Genomic DNA, 17,239 nt, shown 5'->3' with positions numbered 1-17,239 from the left:
AAGATTGTTTTCTAAATCAATTAGTAGAAGAACCGACTCGGGACGGTGTAATACTAGATCTCCTGTTAGGGAATGAGCTAGGTCAGGTATCGGACATTAATGTTGGAGAACAAATTGGGTCTAGTGATCATAACTCTGCTAGTTTTCAGGTAGTTTTAGGGAAGAGGAAGGAGGGGCCTAAAGTTGAGATTCTGGATTGGAGAAGAGCAAATTTCGAAGGAATAAGAAGGGATTTGGGAGTATTGAGTGGGACAGGATATTTTCAGGTAAGGATGTAAATGAAAAATGGAAGATATTCAAAAAAGAAATTTTGAGGGTACAGTGAGGATCAAAAGAAAGGCTGGAAGTCATAGGGAGGCTTGGTTTTCGAGGAATATTGGAAATTTGGTTAAGAGAAAAAGGGAGGTGTACAAGAAGTATAAAGAGCAGGGAGCTGAGAGTTTGAAGGAGGACTACAAGGAGTGTAGAAGGAATCTTAAGAAAGAAATTAGAAAGGCCAAAAAAAGGCACGAAGAGGCTTTGGCAGACAGAGTAAAAATAAATCCAAAGTGTTTCTATAGGTACATTAAAAGTAAAAGATTAGTGAGGGATAAAATTTGACCCCTTGTAGATAGCGAAGGTAGGCTGAGTGAGAAGTCAGAGGAAATGGGGGAAATTTTGAATGATTTCTTTGCCTCGGTATTCACTAGGGAAAAAAAAATATTGAACCAGCTGGAGTAAAGAAAAATAGTGGGGACGTCATGAAGCATATAAGGATAACCGAGGAGGTAGTGATGGCTGTGTTGAAAAAGATAAAGGTGGATAAATCTCCGGGACCGGACAAAATATTCCCAAGGACACTCAGGGAGGCTTGTGGACAGATAGTGGGGCCATTAACAGAGATATTTAGGATGTCACTGGTCATGGGGGTAGTGCCAAAGGATTGGAGGGTGGCGCATGTGGTTCCACTGTTTAAGAAAGGGTCCAAATGTAAACCTGGGAATTATAGGTCTGTGAGTCTGACGTCTGTGGTGGGTAAGTTGATGGAAAGTGTTCTGAGGGATGGTATTTACAAATATTTGGAGGTACAGGGATTGATAGGGAGTAATCAGCATGGTTTTGTCAGGGATAGACATTGCTTGACAAACCTGATTGAGTTTTTCGAGGGGGTTACAAAAAAGGTTGATGAAGGGAAAGCTGTGGATGTTGTAAATTTAGACTTTAGTCAAGCTTTTGACAAAGTTCCCCACAGGAGGTTAGGAAAAAAGGTGGAGGCATTTGGTATAAATGAGGAGGTAGTGAAATGGATTCAGCAATGGTATTGTCAGATATTTATATCGACTAGGATAGTGTTGGGTAGTCTCATATCTACCTGGTTAGTGTTGGGAACTCTCATATCTATTTGACTAGTGTTTTAAACTCTCATATACACCTGGTAAATATTGGGAACCTTCATATATACGTGCTTAGAGTTGGGTATTCTCATATCTACCTGGTTAGTGTGCGAACTCTCATAACAACCTCGTTAGTGTTGCGTACACTCATCTACCTGGCTCATGTGTGAACTCTCATATCCACCTGGTTAATCATGCGTAATCTCATATCTACCTGGCAAGTAATGGGAACTTTCATATATACCTGGTAGTGTTGGGAACTCTCATATCTTACTGGCTAGTCTTGGGTACTCTCATATCTACATGGTTACTCTTGGGTACTCTCATATCTACATGGTTAGTGTGCGAACTCTCATAACAACTTTAGTGTTGCGTACACTCATCTAACTGGCTAGTGTGCAAAATCTCATATCTACCTGGGTAGACTTTGGTACTCTCTTTACTATCTGGCTAGTAATGGGAACTTTCATAAATACCTGGTAAGTGTTGAGAACCTGGCTAGAGTTGGATACTCGCATAGCTACCATCAGGTAGCATTGGGAAATTTGATATAAAGCCTGTAAGACTTGATATAAAGCTTGTTAGGCTTGGGAACCCACATTTCTACCTGGATAGTGTTCAGAACCCTCATATCATCCTGGCTAGATTTGGGAACCCTCATATTTTCATGGTTAGTGTGGGAACACTCATATCTACCAGGTTAGTTTTAGAAATCAAATTTTGACCTGGTTATTGTTGGATACTTTCATAACTACTTGGCTAGTATTGTCAGCTCTTTATATCTACTAGGATAGTGTTGGGTAGACTCATATCCACCTGGTTAGTGTTGGGAACTCTCATATCTACTTGACTAGTGATTTAAACTCTCATATATACCTGGTAAGTATTGGGAACCTTCATATATACGTGCTTAGAGTTGGGTATTCTCATATCTGTCTCATATCTACCAGGTTAATGTTGGGAATGCAAATATTTACATGTTTACTGTTGGGAAATCTCACATCTACCTGGCTCATATATACTATGTTATGTGGGGTACACTCATATCTACCTGGCTAGTGTTGGGAACCCAAATATCTACAAGGTTAGTCTTGGGCACTCTCATATCTACATGGTTAGCATGAAAACTCTCATATCTACCTGGTTAATGTTGGTTACTCTCATATCTACCTGGCTAGTGTGTGAACTCTCTCTTACTCACCTGGTTAGTCATGGTTTTTCTCATATCAACCTGGCTAGTAATAGGAACTTTCAGATATACCTGGCAGTGTTTTGAACTCTTATATCTAAATGGTTACTCTTGGGTACTCTCATATCTACATGGTTAGTATGCGAACACTCATATCTATCTGGTTAGTATTGGGTACACTCATATCTACCTGGCTAGTGTGCGAACACTCATATCTACCTGGCTAGTGTGCAAACACTCATATCTACCTGAATAGTGTTGGGAACTCTCAACTCTACCTGGTTAGTGTTGAGAACTCTCACATCTACCTGGTTATTGTTGGAAACTTTCATATCTAGTTGGTCAGTGTTCATATCCATCATATCATCCTGGCTAGATTTGGGAACCCTCATATCTTCCCATTTAGTGTTTGGAACTCTCATATCTAACTGGGTAGTTTAGGAAAATCTAATATCAACCTCTCATATCTACTTGGTAAGTGTTGGGAATGCACATTGCTTCCTGGCTAGTGTTGTGTCTCTCTTATCTAACGGGCTAGATTTGGACGTTCATATATTCATATATCTATCTGGAGATTGTTGGGTATTCTCATATCTACTGGTTAGTGTTAGAAACTTTCATATTTACCTGGCTAGTGTTGGGTACTCTCATATCTACCTGATTAGTCTGGCAACCACAATATCTACCTGGTTATTGTTGGATACTCTCATAACTACTTGGCTTGTACTGTCAACTCTTCATAACTACAAGGATGGTGTTGGATAGTCTCATATCTACCTGGTTATTGTTGGGAACACTCATATCTGCCTGGCTAGTGTTCTAAACACTCATATACACCTGGATAGTATTGGGAACTTTCATATCTACCTGCGTAGTGTTTGGTACTCTCATATCTACCTGGTTAGTGTTGGTAACTCTCATATATACCTGGTTAATGTTGGGAACCCTCATATCTTCCTGGTTAATTATGGGAACTCTCATTTCTATTCTTTTAGTGTTTGGAATTCACATATCATCCAGGCTAGTGTTGGGAACATTTATATTTATCCGGCTAGTATTGGCTACTCTCAAATCTACCTGTTTAGTGTGTGAACTTTCATAACAACCTCGTTAGTGTTGCATACACTCATCTACCTGGCTAGTGTGTGAACTCTCATATCCACCCAGTTAATCATGGGTAATCTCATATCTACCTGGCAAGTAATGGGATCTTTCATATAAACCTAGTAGTGTTGGGAACTCTCATATCTTACTGGCTAGTGTTGGGTACTCTCATATCAACATGGTTACTCTTGTGTACTCTCATATCTAGATGGTTAGTGTGCAAACTCTCATAACAACTTTAGTGTTGCGTACACCCATCTAACTGGCTAGTGTGTGAAATCTCATATCTACCTGGTTAGACTTGGGTATTCTCTTTACTACCTGGCTAGTAATGGGAACTTTCATAAATACCTGGTAAGTGTTGAGAGCTCTCATATCTACCTGGCTAGAGTTGGATACTCTCATAGCTACCTGATTAGCAGTGGGAACTTTCATATCTAGCTTGTTAGGCTTGGGAACTCTCATTTCTACATGGTTAGTGTTTAGAACCCTTATATCATCCTGGCTAGATTTGGGATCCCTTATATTTTCCCGGTTAGTGTGGGAACACTCATATCTAACCTAGTTAGTTTGGGAACTCAAATATCGACCTGGTTATTGTTGGATACTCTCATAACTACTTGGCTAGTATTGTCAACTCTTTATATCTACTAGGATAATGTCGGGCCTTCTCATATCTACCTGGTTAGTGTTGGGAACTCTCATATCTATTTGACAAGTGTTTTAAACTCTCATATACACCTGGTAAGTATTGGGAACCTTCATATATACCTGCTTAGAGTTGGGTATTCTCATATCTACCTGGTTAATGTTGGGAACTCTCATATCTACTTGGCTAGTCTTTTAAACTCTCATATACACCTGGTTAGTATTCGGAACTTACATATATACCTGCCTAGAGTTGTGTACTCTCATATCTACTTTTTTAGTGTTGGGAATGTGCATATTTACCTGGTTAGTGTTGGGAAATCTCACATCTACCTGGCTATCGTTTACTATTCTCATATCTACCTGGCTATTGTTGGGAACCCTCATATATTCCTGGTTAGTGATAGGAAATCTCATTTCTATCTGTTTAGTGTTGCGAATTCACATATCTTCCTGGATAGTGTTGGGAAAATTTATACCTACCTGGCTAGTGTTGGGTACACCCATATCTACCTGGATATTGTTGGGAACTCTGATATCTTCCTGGCTAGTGTTCAGTATTCTCATATCTACCTGGTTAATGTTGGGACCACTCATACCTCCATGGCTAGTGTTGGTAAGTCTCATAACATACTATGTTATGTTGGGTACACTCATATCAACCTAGATCATGTTGGGATGTCTCATATCTTCCAGGTAAATGAGAACAAAGCTCATATCTACTTGGCTAGTGTTGGGTACTCTAATATATAGCTGGATAGTGATAGACACTTTCATATTTACCTGGCTAGTGTTGGGTACTTTCACATCTACATGGTTAGCATGCAAACTCTCATATCTACCTGCTTAGTGTTGGGTACTCTCATATCTACATGGTTAGTGTGAAAAATCTCATACCTACATGGTTAGTATTGGGTACTCTCATATCTACATGGTTAGCATGCAAATTCTCATATCTACCTGGTTAGTGTTGGGTATACTCATATCTAACTGCCTCGTGTGTGAACTCTCATATCCACCTGGTTAATCATGCGTAATCTCATATCTACCTGGCAAGTAATGGGAACTTTCATATATACCTGGTAGTGTTGGGAACTCTCATATCTTACTGGCTAGTCTTGGGTACTCTCATATCTACATGGTTACTCTTGAGTACTCTCATATCTACATGGTTAGTGTGCGAACTCTCATAACAACATTAGTGTTGCGTACACTCATCTAACTGGCTAGTGTGCGAAATCTCATATCTTCCTGGGTAGACTTGGGTACTCTCTTTACTACCTGGCTAGTAATGGGAACTTTCATAAATACCTGGTAAGTGTTGAGAACCTGGCTAGAGTTGGATACTCACATAGCTACCATCAGGTAGCATTGGGAAATTTGATATAAAGCCTGTAAGACTTGATATAAAGCTTGTTAGGCTTGGGAACCCACATTTCTACCTGGATAGTGTTCAGAACCCTCATATCATCCTGGCTAGATTTGGGAACCCTCATATTTTCATGGTTAGTGTGGGAACACTCATATCTACCAGGTTAGTTTTAGAAATCAAATTTTGACCTGGTTATTGTTGGATACTTTCATAACTACTTGGCTAGTATTGTCAGCTCTTTATATCTACTAGGATAGTGTTGGGTAGACTCATATCCACCTGGTTAGTGTTGGGAACTCTCATATCTACTTGACTAGTGATTTAAACTCTCATATATACCTGGTAAGTATTGGGAACCTTCATATATACGTGCTTAGAGTTGGGTATTCTCATATCTACCTGGTTAGTGTTGGGAACGCAAATATTTACGTGGTTAGTGTTGGGAAATCTCACATCTACCTGGCTATTGTTTACTATTCTCATATCTACCTGGCTGGTGTTGGGAACCATCATATCTTCCTGCTTAGTGATAGGAACTCTAATTACTCTCTGTTAGTGTTGGGAATTCATATATCTTCAAGGATAGTGTTGGGAACATTTATACCTACCTGGCTAGTTTTTGGTACACCCATATCTACCTGGATAGTGTTGGGAACTCTCATATCTTCCTGGCTAGTGTTCGATATTCTCATATCTACCTGGTTAGTGTTGGGACCACTCATACCTCCATGGCTAGTGTTGGTAAGTCTTATATATACTAGATTATTTTTGGGTACAGTCATATCTACCTGGTTAGAGTGGGGAAAGCTCATATCTACATGGCAAGTGTTGGGAATTCAAATATCTACTTGGTTTGTGATGGGTACTCTCATATATAGCTGGTTAGTGTTAGAGACTTTCATATTTACATGGTTTGTGTTTTGAACTCTCATATCTAACTGTTTAGTGTTAGGTAATCTCACATCTACCTGGTTAGTGTTGGGACCACTCATATCTCCATGGCTAGTGTTGGTAAATCTCATATATACTATGTTATGTGGGGTACACTCATATCTACCTGGCTAGTGTTGGGAACCCAAATATTTACAAGGTTAGTCTTGGGTACTCTCATATCTACATGATAAGCATGAAAACTCTCATATCTACCTGGTTAGTGTTGGGTACTCTCATATATACCAGGTTAATTTAACTCTATCTACCTAGATTAGTGTTGAACTCTCATATCTACCTGGTTAGTGTTGGGTACTTCTATATCTACCCTGTTCTTCTTTGGCTTGGCTTCGCGGACGAAGATTTATGGAGGGGGTAAAAAGTCCACGTCAGCTGCAGGCTCGTTTGTGGCTGACAAGTCCGATGCGGGACAGGCAGACAAGATTGCAGCGGTTGCAGGGGAAAATTGGTTGGTTGGGGTTGGGTGTTGGGTTTTTCCTCCTTTGCCTTTTGTCAGTGAGGTGGGCTCTGCGGTCTTCTTCAAAGGAGGTTGCTGCCCGCCAAACTGTGAGGCGCCAAGATGCACGGTTTGATTCGTTATCAGCCCACTGGCGGTGGTCAATGTGGCAGGCACCAAGAGATTTCTTTAGGCAGTCCTTGTACCTTTTCTTTGGTGCACCTCTGTCACGGTGGCCAGTGGAGAGCTCGCCATATAACATGATCTTGGGAAGGCGATGGTCCTCCATTCTGGAGACGTGACCCATCTACCCTGTAGTGTTTTGCTAACTCTCATATCGATGTGTTTAGTGTTGGGATCACCCATATCGACCTGGTTAGTGTTGGGAACACTCATATCTACATTGATAGTGTTGGGAACTGTCATATCTGCCTGGCTAGAGTTTGGTACTCTCAAATCTACCTGAGTAATGTTGGGAACTCATATCTACCTGGTTATGTTGGAAACTCTCATATCTACCTGGTTAGTTTTGGGGACTCTCATATCTACCTTGATAGTGTTGGGAACTGTCATATCTACCTGGCTAGAGTATGTAACTCTCAAAACTACCTGGTTAATTTTGGGAACTCTCATATCTATCTGGCTATTGTTGGGAACTCTCATATATACCTGGTTAGTGTTAGGAACTCTCATATCTACCTGGTTAGTGTTAGGAACTCTCATATCTACCTGGTTAGTGTTGTGTACTCTGATATCTTCCTTGTTAGTGTTTTGCTAACTCTCATATCTATGAGTTTGGTGTTGGGATCTCTCATATCTACCTGACTAGTGTTGCATACTCTCATATCTATCCGGTTAATTTTGGGCACTCTATCTACCTAGTTAATGTTGGTTACCCTGATATCTACCAGATTAGTGATGAACTCTCATATCTACCTGGTTAGTGTTGGGAACTCTCATATCTACCTTGATAGTGTTGGGAACTGTCATATCTACCTGGTGAGAGTTTGGTCTTCTCATATCTACCAGGTTAGCATTGGGAACTCTCATATCTACTTGGCTAATGTTGGGAACTCGCATATCTACCTTGTTAGTGTTTTGCTAACTCTCATATCGATGTGCTTAGTGTTGGGATCACTCATAACTACCTAATTAGTGTTGGGAACTCTCATATCTACCAGGTTAGTGTTGGGTACTCTCATATCTACCTGGTTAGTGTTGGGTATTCTCATATCTACCTGTTTAGTGTTAAACTCTCATATCTACCTGGTTAGTGTTTTGTACTCTCATATCTTACTTGTTAGTGTTTTGCCAACTCTCATATCTATGTGATTAGTGTTGGGATTACTCATACCTACCTGGTTAGTGTTGGGAATTCTCATATCTACCTGGTTAGTGTTGGGAACTCTCATATCTACCCGGCTAGTGTTTAGTACGCTCATATAGAAACATAGAAACATAGAAGATAGGAGCAGGAGTAGGTCATTCGACCCTTCGAGCCTGCTCCGCCATTCAACGAGATCATGGCTGATCTTAACTAACTGTTTTGTGTTGGGAACATTCATATCTACCTAGCTATTGTTGGTACTCTCATATCTACCTGGTTAGGTTTGGGAAGTCTCATATCTACCAAGTTAGTGTTGGGTACTCTCATATCTACCTGGTTACTTTAGGGAACATTCATATCTACCTGGCTCGTGTTAGGCACTCTAATCTACCTCGTTTTTCTTGGGTACACTCATATCTACCTGGCTAGTGTATGAACTCTTATGTCTTCCTGGTTAGTCTTATATACCTGGCTCATGTGCAAACTCATATATCTACCTGATTAGTGTTGGGTACACTCATATCTATCTGGTTAGTGTTGGGAACTCTCATATCTACTTTGCTAATTTTGGAATCTCTCATATCTACCTGGTTAGTGTTGGGAACTCTCATATCAACCTGGTTAGTGTTGGGAATTCTCATATCTACCTTGATAGTGTTGGGAACTGTCATATCTACCTGGCTAGAGTTTGGTACTCTCAAATCTACCTGGTTAATGTTGGGAACTCTCATATCTACCTGGTTATTGTTGGGAACTCTCATACATACCTGGTTAGTGTTAGGAACACTCATATCTACCTGGTTAGTGTTGTGTACTCTCATATCTTCCTTGTTAGTGTTTTGCTAACTCTCATATCTATGAGTTTGGTGTTGGGATCTCTCATATCTACCTGACTAGTGTTGCATACTCTCATATCTATCTGATTAATTTTGGGCACTCTATCTACCTAGTTAATGTTGGTTACCCTGATATCTACCTGATTAGTGATGAACTCTCATATCTACCTGGTGAGAGTTTGGTCTTCTCATATCTACCAGGTTAGCATTGGGAACTCTCATATCTACTTGGCTAAAGTTGGGAACTCGCATATCTACCTTGTTAGTGTTTTGTTAACTCTCATATCAATGTGTTTAGTGTTGGGATCACTCATATCTACCTGGTTGTTGTTGGGAACTCTCATATATACCTGGTTAGTGTTAGGGACTCTCATATCTAACTGGTTAGTGTTGGGAACTCTATTATCTACCTGGTTAGTTTTGGGAATTCTCATATCAACCTAGTTAGTGTTGGGAACTCTCATATCTACCTGGTTAGTGTTGTGTACTCTCATATCTTACTTGTTAGTGTTTTCTTACTCTCATATCTATGAGTTTGGTGTTGGAATTTCTCATATCTACCTGACTAGTGTTGCATACTCTCATATCTATCCGGTTAATTTTGGGCACTCTATCTACCTAGTTAATGTTGGTTACCCTGATATCTACCTGATTAGTGATGAATTCTCATATCTACCTGGTTAGTTTGGGGAACTCTCATAACTACCTTGTTCGTGTTTTGCTAACTCTCATATCTATGTGTTTAGTGTTGGGATCTCTCATATCTGCCTGGTTAATGTTGGGAACTCTCATATCTACCAGGTTAATGTTGGGAACTCTCATATCTACCTTGATAGTGTTGGGAACTGTCATATCTATCTGGCTAGAGTTCGATACTCTCACATCTACCTGGTTAATGTTGGGAACTCTCATATCTACCTGGTTAGTTTTGGGAACTCTCATATGTATCTGGTTAGTGTTAGGAACTCTCATATCTACCTGGTTATTGTTGGGAACTCTCATGTCTACCTGTTTAGTGTTGTGAACTCTCATATCTACCTGGTTAGTGTTGGGTACTCTCATATCTTCCTTGTTAGTGTCTTGCTAACTCTCATATCTATGAGTTTAGTGTTGGGATCTCTCATATCTACCTGACTAGTGTTGCGAACTCTCATATATATCCAGTTAATTTTATGCACTCTATCTCCCTAGTTAATGTTGGTTACCCTAATATCTACCTGATTAGTGTTAGACATTCTGATATCCACCCACATAGTATTAGGTCACTTTATTATTTCCTCTTATATCTACCTTGTTTTTGTTGGGCACTCTAATATTATCTGGTTAGTTGTGGGTACTCTGACATCTACCTGGTTAATATTGGCCAATCTTACATCTACCTTGTTAACGTTGTTTCTCTGCTACCCATGTGGTAGTGTTTGGGCACACTGGTATTCTACTGATTAATGTTAGGGCACACTGGTAGATACTTGGTTCATATTGGGGAACGCTAATATCTATCTGTATAGTGTTGGCTTCTCTGATAACTACCTTGTTAGTGTTGGGGCACTCTGGTATAAACAGTTAGTGTTGGTCACTCTCCTGTCTCCTGTTTATTATTGAGTACTCTCATATCTACCTGGTTAGTGTTGGGGCATACTGATATCTACTTGGTTAGAGTTGAGGTACACTAATATCTAACCGGTTAGTTTTGGGACCCACTGGCATATAACTGGTTAGTGTTGGGGCACTATGATATCTACCTAATTAGTGTTAAGCCACCCTGATATCTACCTGATTAGTGTTGGGTTCTCTGATATCTAACTGGTTAGTGTTGTGGCACACTTGTATATACTGGTTAGTGTTAGGCCACCCTGATATCTACTCGGTTAGTGTTGGGTGTGCCCTGATGTCTGACTGGGTATTGGGATGTTTTGTTAGAAACAGAACTTATAGCACTGGACCCAGAAGAGACACTGAAGAATTAATAGATTTGAATCAAAGTGTCTTACAGCATGGATACATGCCCTTTATCCCATCATCTGCAGCAACCATCAGCTGCTCATTTATGGTCCTGCTGTTATTGTCCCCACATTTCCAAACATTCTCCTGGATCGTGGCCATCGCACACATATTGGGATGATTTGCTGCGAATAATTATCCCAACAATCTGCATATTGTTTGAGCAGTCAGAGGAATCTCACACAGTCAACTGGAGAACGTGCAAACTCCATGTGGATTGAACGGGTCACTGGAACTATAAGGCAGTGTCTCCACCTGCTCTGACACAGTGCAGCAATATCACATGCCTGAAATGTTATTGTTGTACTAGTGCATGGCACCAAGTTAGATCAAAGGAGAGGTGAATGCCGTTGAACTTAGAGAAATAAAAGGGAGCTGATGGAACAGACGGTCAGGGCACAGCAATGAAGCAAACAGGGCACAGCAGTACAGTAAAGTGTGCTGTTTCACCTGAAGCGATGAGATGCTGGCTTTTACCATGCATTCCTGTGTTATATAAATGAAGAAGGCAAGCTTTCGGCATCTTTGATTATAGGAAAGATATAAACAAAATAGAGAGAGTGCAGAGAAGGTTCACGAGAATGTTGACAGGATTTCAGGGTCTGAGATACAGGGAAAGGTTGTGCAGACTGGGGCTTTTTTCTCTGGAGCGTAGAAGATTGAGAGGGGACTTGATAGAGGTGTTTAAGATTTTAAAAGGGACAGACAGAGTAAATGTGGATAGGCTTTTTCAATTAAGAAAGGGGGAGATTCAAACTAGAGGACATGGTTTAAGATTGAAGGGGGAAAATTATAAGGGGAACATGAGGGGAAATTTCTTTATGCAGAGGGTGGTGGGGATGTGGAATGAGCTTCCGGCAGACGTGGTCGAGGCGGGATCATTGGTTACATTTAAGGAAAGACTGGATCGTTACATGGATAGGAGGGGACTAGAGGGGTATGGACCGGGTGCTGGTCAGTGGGACTAGGAGGGTGGGGCTTTGCTACAGCATGGACTAGTAGGGCCGAACTGGCCTGTTCTGTGCTGTAAGTGGTTATATGGTTATATGGTGGACAAAATGAGCCCAGCCTATTATTTGTTATTGATTCATTATAACTCTAACTTTTCCATTTCTCTTTTAAATCTTTTTTTATGGCCTTTCCCTCGAGCTGATACATCTTTTCTAAAGCATGCAGTAATTTCTTTTCCACAGTCAAGGTTAGAACATTGACTAGTACAGGCCCTTCAGCCCATAATGTTTACCTGCTTATGTAAATGTTTTACACATCTATCTTATCCTTCCCTTCCCCCACCCATAATCCTCATTTTTATTACATTCAGGGGCCTACCTGTGTTTTAATTGTACTGATTGTACCAGTCTTCACCATCACCCCAGGCAATGCATTCCAGGCACCCACCTCTCTCTGAGTAAAAATTCTTCATTAAATTTAAAATCCTAATTTTCTGATCCTCTCGAATTGAACCCAAATTATTGTTTGCATTTTTGTTCTCAATGAACAATCTATATCCCTGGACCTATTTGCTGTTGCACTCAACCAAGACTTACTTTCCAAAAAATATATAATGTAGCGGAGCGCTGAATGCACCACGCCCGAACCAGCGTCCTGACACTGGGAGGCCGCCTCCTATAGAGCCAGCCATGACGGGCTACATGGTTCAAAGTCGGTGTTCGACTCAGCAGCAGGTGGCTGCAGCAGCCCACTCTGATGGGGTGGCCAGCGGCAGCCAATTCGGTGGAGCGAGGGAAACAACCACACCCGGGGATGAGAGTGTCCCACTGATTGGCCTCTCCCCAGGTAGCACAAAATGACTAATCTGACCCCTGACTGGTCCAACCAGCATCGTGGACCTGAAGATTGAGCAATTAGCCTGCAAACAACATGGTTTTGTTGAAGCTGCCCAGCTTCTGGATATCACAGCCATGGGTGTTGTTCCAGCAAGTTGAGGCGCAGTTTGCCGTATGGAACATCACTGCCGATGACACCCACTTCTACAATGTGGTTGGCACACTCGAGCAGGACTCGGCAGCACATATTATCGACTTCCTCCAGAAACCTCTGGAACAAGGGAAGTATTAGGCCATTAAGGAGTTTTCGGGATTTCACGGTGCAAACACGTTGCCCATCTGCTACACATGGACGGTTTGGGGGACAGGGCCCATCCACTCTCATGAGCGACATGTTTGCCTTGAATGATGGCCATATCCCTTGTGCTCTATTCGAGCAAATTTTCCTGGAGCGGTTACCCAAGGACATCAGGCTGCTCATAACCGAAGAGGACTTTGCTGACCCCAAAAAAGCAGCCGCCATAGACGACCTGCTCTGGTTGGCAAAAAGGGATGCCTGTGTTTCGTTAGACCATGTGGCATCTTCTCGTCAACATCGGCCTACCAGGAAGCCACTCGACAGACTAACCAACAAGTCTTCCTCCAAGCATGCAAACCCCAGTGATCCATATTGCTTCTACCATCAGCAATGGGGTGCTGATGCCCATCGATTCCAATCACTCAGCGGGTTCCTGGGAAACGCTAATGCTGGCCATCGTTAATGGCTGAGGCGGCTGGCCTACACGATAGCCTTCTCCACATCTGGGATACAGTGTCAGGCCGATGCTTCATTGTCAACACCAGGGCCAAGCTCAGCATCCTCCCCACTCTACCTCCGACGCATGCCACTGGAAGGCAGGGTTACAGGCTGCCAATAACTCTTCAATACGGACTTATGGGACCCGTACTATCCACCGCCATTTTGGCAACCACTGCTTCGCTTGGCAATTTATTTTAGCAGATGTCCACCAGCCTCTCCTCATGGCTGATTTCCTGAGGGCCTACTCCCTCCTAGTCAATGTCAAGAGCCTCCAGCTAGTGCATGCAAAGACATTTCAGAGCCTTGCACTGGAAGGCACCAAACTGACCGCTCTCCACCTACACTTGGTGGCAAGTCCAAGCAACAAGTTTGGCAAGGTTCTAACTCCACTGAGCCTGAACACGAGGTAAGGCATCACATTCTCACTAAAGGTCCCCCACCACACCAGAGCATGATATCTTCTGCCAGATAAACCCACCCTTGCCAAGGAGGAATTTTTTTAAATGGAGGAACGGCATTGTCCACTGCTCCAACAGTACCCTTCTACATGGTCCCTAAGGCATCAGGGATTAGGGACTACCGCTAGCAAAATGAAGCCATCATGCCGGATAGATACCCCATACCCCATATTCAAGTCTTTTTCAGCAACCTGCAGGGGGCACGGATATTTTCCAAAATCAACTTGATCCATGGCTATCATCAGAACCCCGTCCACCCTGAGGATATCGCAAAGACTGCCATTATTACACCATTTGGGCTGTTCGAATTCCTCAGAATGCCCTTCAGCCTAAAAAATGCTGCACAGACTTTTCAAAGGCTTATGGATGCTGTGGTTAGGGATTTGAAGTTTGTGTTCATCTACCTTGATGACATTCTGATTGCAAGATGTGACCATGCTGAATACACCGCTCACATCAGACAGTTGTGCCACAGGTTGAGTGAGTTTGGCCTAACAATTAATCCAGCAAAATGTCAGTTCAGCAAAGACTTAATTTACTTTTTAGGTCACAGGATCAACTGCCACGGGCCCAAACCACTGCCCGACAAGGTAGAGGCTATTTGGGCCTTCCTCAAACCTACAAGAGTAAGGGGACTACAAGAGTTCACCGGTAAGGTGAATTTTTACTGCAGATTCCTGCCAGGAGCGGCTCGCACCATGAAACTATTCTCCCCTATGACTGGTACAAAGAAGACGATTTTGTGGAACCAAGAGGCATCCGATGCTTTCCAGGTAACAAAAGACCCTCTGACTAATGCTGCCCTCCTGATACCGCTCTCACAGTGGATGCAGCTGACACAGCAGTGGGGAAGTCTTGGAACAGTGGGTGAGTGGACACTGGAAACCCCTTGCATTTTTCAGTGGACATTTGCGGGTGCCTGAACTGAAATATAGTGCTTTTGATAGAGAACTCCTGGCATTGTACCTGGCAATCAAACATTTTAGATTCTTCCTTGAGGGCAGGAAGTTTCAAATTTTTACCGTCTACAAGCCCTTCACCTTCACCTTCACTAAGGTTTCTGGCCTGTGGTCAGCCAGGCAACAGAGGCATATTTCATATATTTCAGAATTTTCTACTGACATTCAGTATTATCTGGGAAAATCCAGTGTGGTGGCCAATGCCTTGTCATGTTCCACCGCAGGCGGTTCACACCTCAGCATCTAGCAGTGACTATCAGGCTCTGGCTGAAGCTCAGGCAGTGGACAAGGACATCGACAAGTATCACACTGCGATTACTAGCCTCCAGTTGGAGGACATACAGCTTGGCCCTGGGGAGCAGACCATCCTGCGTGACATATCTAAGGGTAAGCCTCGCCCTATCATTCCCACCACGTGGAGGAGGTACATTTTCAAGGACATACATACCCTACTATCAAAATGACCGTCAAAATGGTTTCTAGTTGATTCGTCTGGCATCGCATCTGCAAAGATATCAGACAGTGGGTCAGGAATTGTACACAGAGCCAGACCTTGAAAATCCATACCCACATTAAAGCTCCCCTACAGTCATTTCTACTAGCCTGATGCTGTTTCAGCCACATCCACATGGATCTGGTGGACCCCTACCAATATCTGGAGGTGCATGGACACTGGTACCGACAGGTCAACCAGATGGCCGGAAGCCATCCCTTTGCCAGAGATCTCGCGCCAGGGTCCTCCTGCACAACTAGGTGGTTAGATTTGGGTTTCCAGAGGATATAACTTCAGACATAGGCTCCCAATTTACCACCGGCCTCTGGGCTAATCTGGATAACGCCCTGGGTACTCAGCTCCACCATGCCATGGCTTACCATCCTCAGGCCAATGGTTTGATGGAGTGATTCCATCGATACCTTAAAGCAGCTCTCAGGGCCAGAATCAATGGCCCTAACTGGGGGGAACGAGCTGCCGTGTGTACTCCTGGGAATCCAGGCAGGTCCTACAGAGGACCTAAAGGTTTCTGCAGCCAGAATGGTGTACAGTGCACCATTAGTGATTCCGGGTGAATTCTTGACCACCAAAGACACTGGGGATGATTTCCCTGAGGCCGCCTTGTCCTGCCTGCAGGACCCTCACCCCGACATAGCCAAAACAGCACGGCTCACAGATGATATTCAAACCTAAAGAACATGAGACTTGTAAATATGTTTTTGTCAGACACGGGCCACACAGACCCCACTACAGAGACCTTACTAAGTTATATGACACAACGGGTCAACGTGTCTTATGGATATTGAGAGAAGAAACGAGACTTTCACCCTGGACCGGCTCAAGCTGGAATTCCTTGACTCTGACTATCCGATCCCTGACCCATCCCCACACCGAAGGGGCAGTCCTCCCAAGCCCAAGGCCTCGCCGAGCACGAATTCTGGATAGGGGGGGGGGGTCGTGTAGCAGCCGCCACATGCACCACACCTGAAACAGTGACCCGACACCGGGAGCTCGCGGCCTACACAGCTAACCAAGACGGCTACGCACTTCGAAGTTGGCGCTCGACTCAGCATCACGCTCCGATGGGCTGGCCAACAGCAGCCAATCGGGTGGAGCTAGGGAAACGGCCATACCCAGGATGAGAGGGGCTTACTGATTGGCCACTCCCTGGGTAGCACTAAACGACCAATCCCAGGAAGTGGATCGTAATGCCACCAGTCGGGGGGCATGATGATGTCAGAGATGGGCTTCTGAGTCCTTTATAAGCAGAGCTGCCAGCACAATAAACCAGTGTTGAATTCACTCCCGTAGGGTGTGTCTGCTACAACAACCAATGTATTATCCTGATCAAATTGTACCAGCTCCCCTGTATATTGTTCATTGACTGCCTCCTCGGTTATTCTGTGTATTTATTAATACCTTCATGTATGTCAGCACACTACTTCTCAACTTCTGCTGTATTTGAAAATTATTTTGATTTCCAGTCCTAAATTCAGATTAGATTTG

General features: G+C 42.9%; 1 protein-coding gene and 1 long non-coding RNA gene across 3 annotated transcripts in view; one reads left to right on the top strand and one right to left on the bottom strand.

Annotated features, from left to right (window-relative positions):
- The window catches only part of LOC138749271 (uncharacterized), a 225,172-nt gene that overhangs the window by 15,165 nt on the left and 192,768 nt on the right, over positions 1-17,239 (bottom strand). For both annotated transcript variants that reach the window (XR_011348529.1, XR_011348528.1), the window contains exon 2: positions 15,689-15,744. This is a non-coding gene — a long non-coding RNA (uncharacterized lncRNA). The remainder of the gene's footprint in view (positions 1-15,688; positions 15,745-17,239) is intronic.
- Positions 1-17,239, top strand: part of LOC138749270 (ras-like protein family member 10B) — a 271,551-nt gene that overhangs the window by 72,980 nt on the left and 181,332 nt on the right. The window lies entirely within an intron of this gene.

This window comes from Narcine bancroftii, chromosome 14 (genome assembly GCF_036971445.1).
Source record: "Narcine bancroftii isolate sNarBan1 chromosome 14, sNarBan1.hap1, whole genome shotgun sequence".
NCBI lineage: Eukaryota > Metazoa > Chordata > Chondrichthyes > Torpediniformes > Narcinidae > Narcine > Narcine bancroftii.
This window is presented reverse-complemented; position numbering and strand designations above follow the sequence as displayed.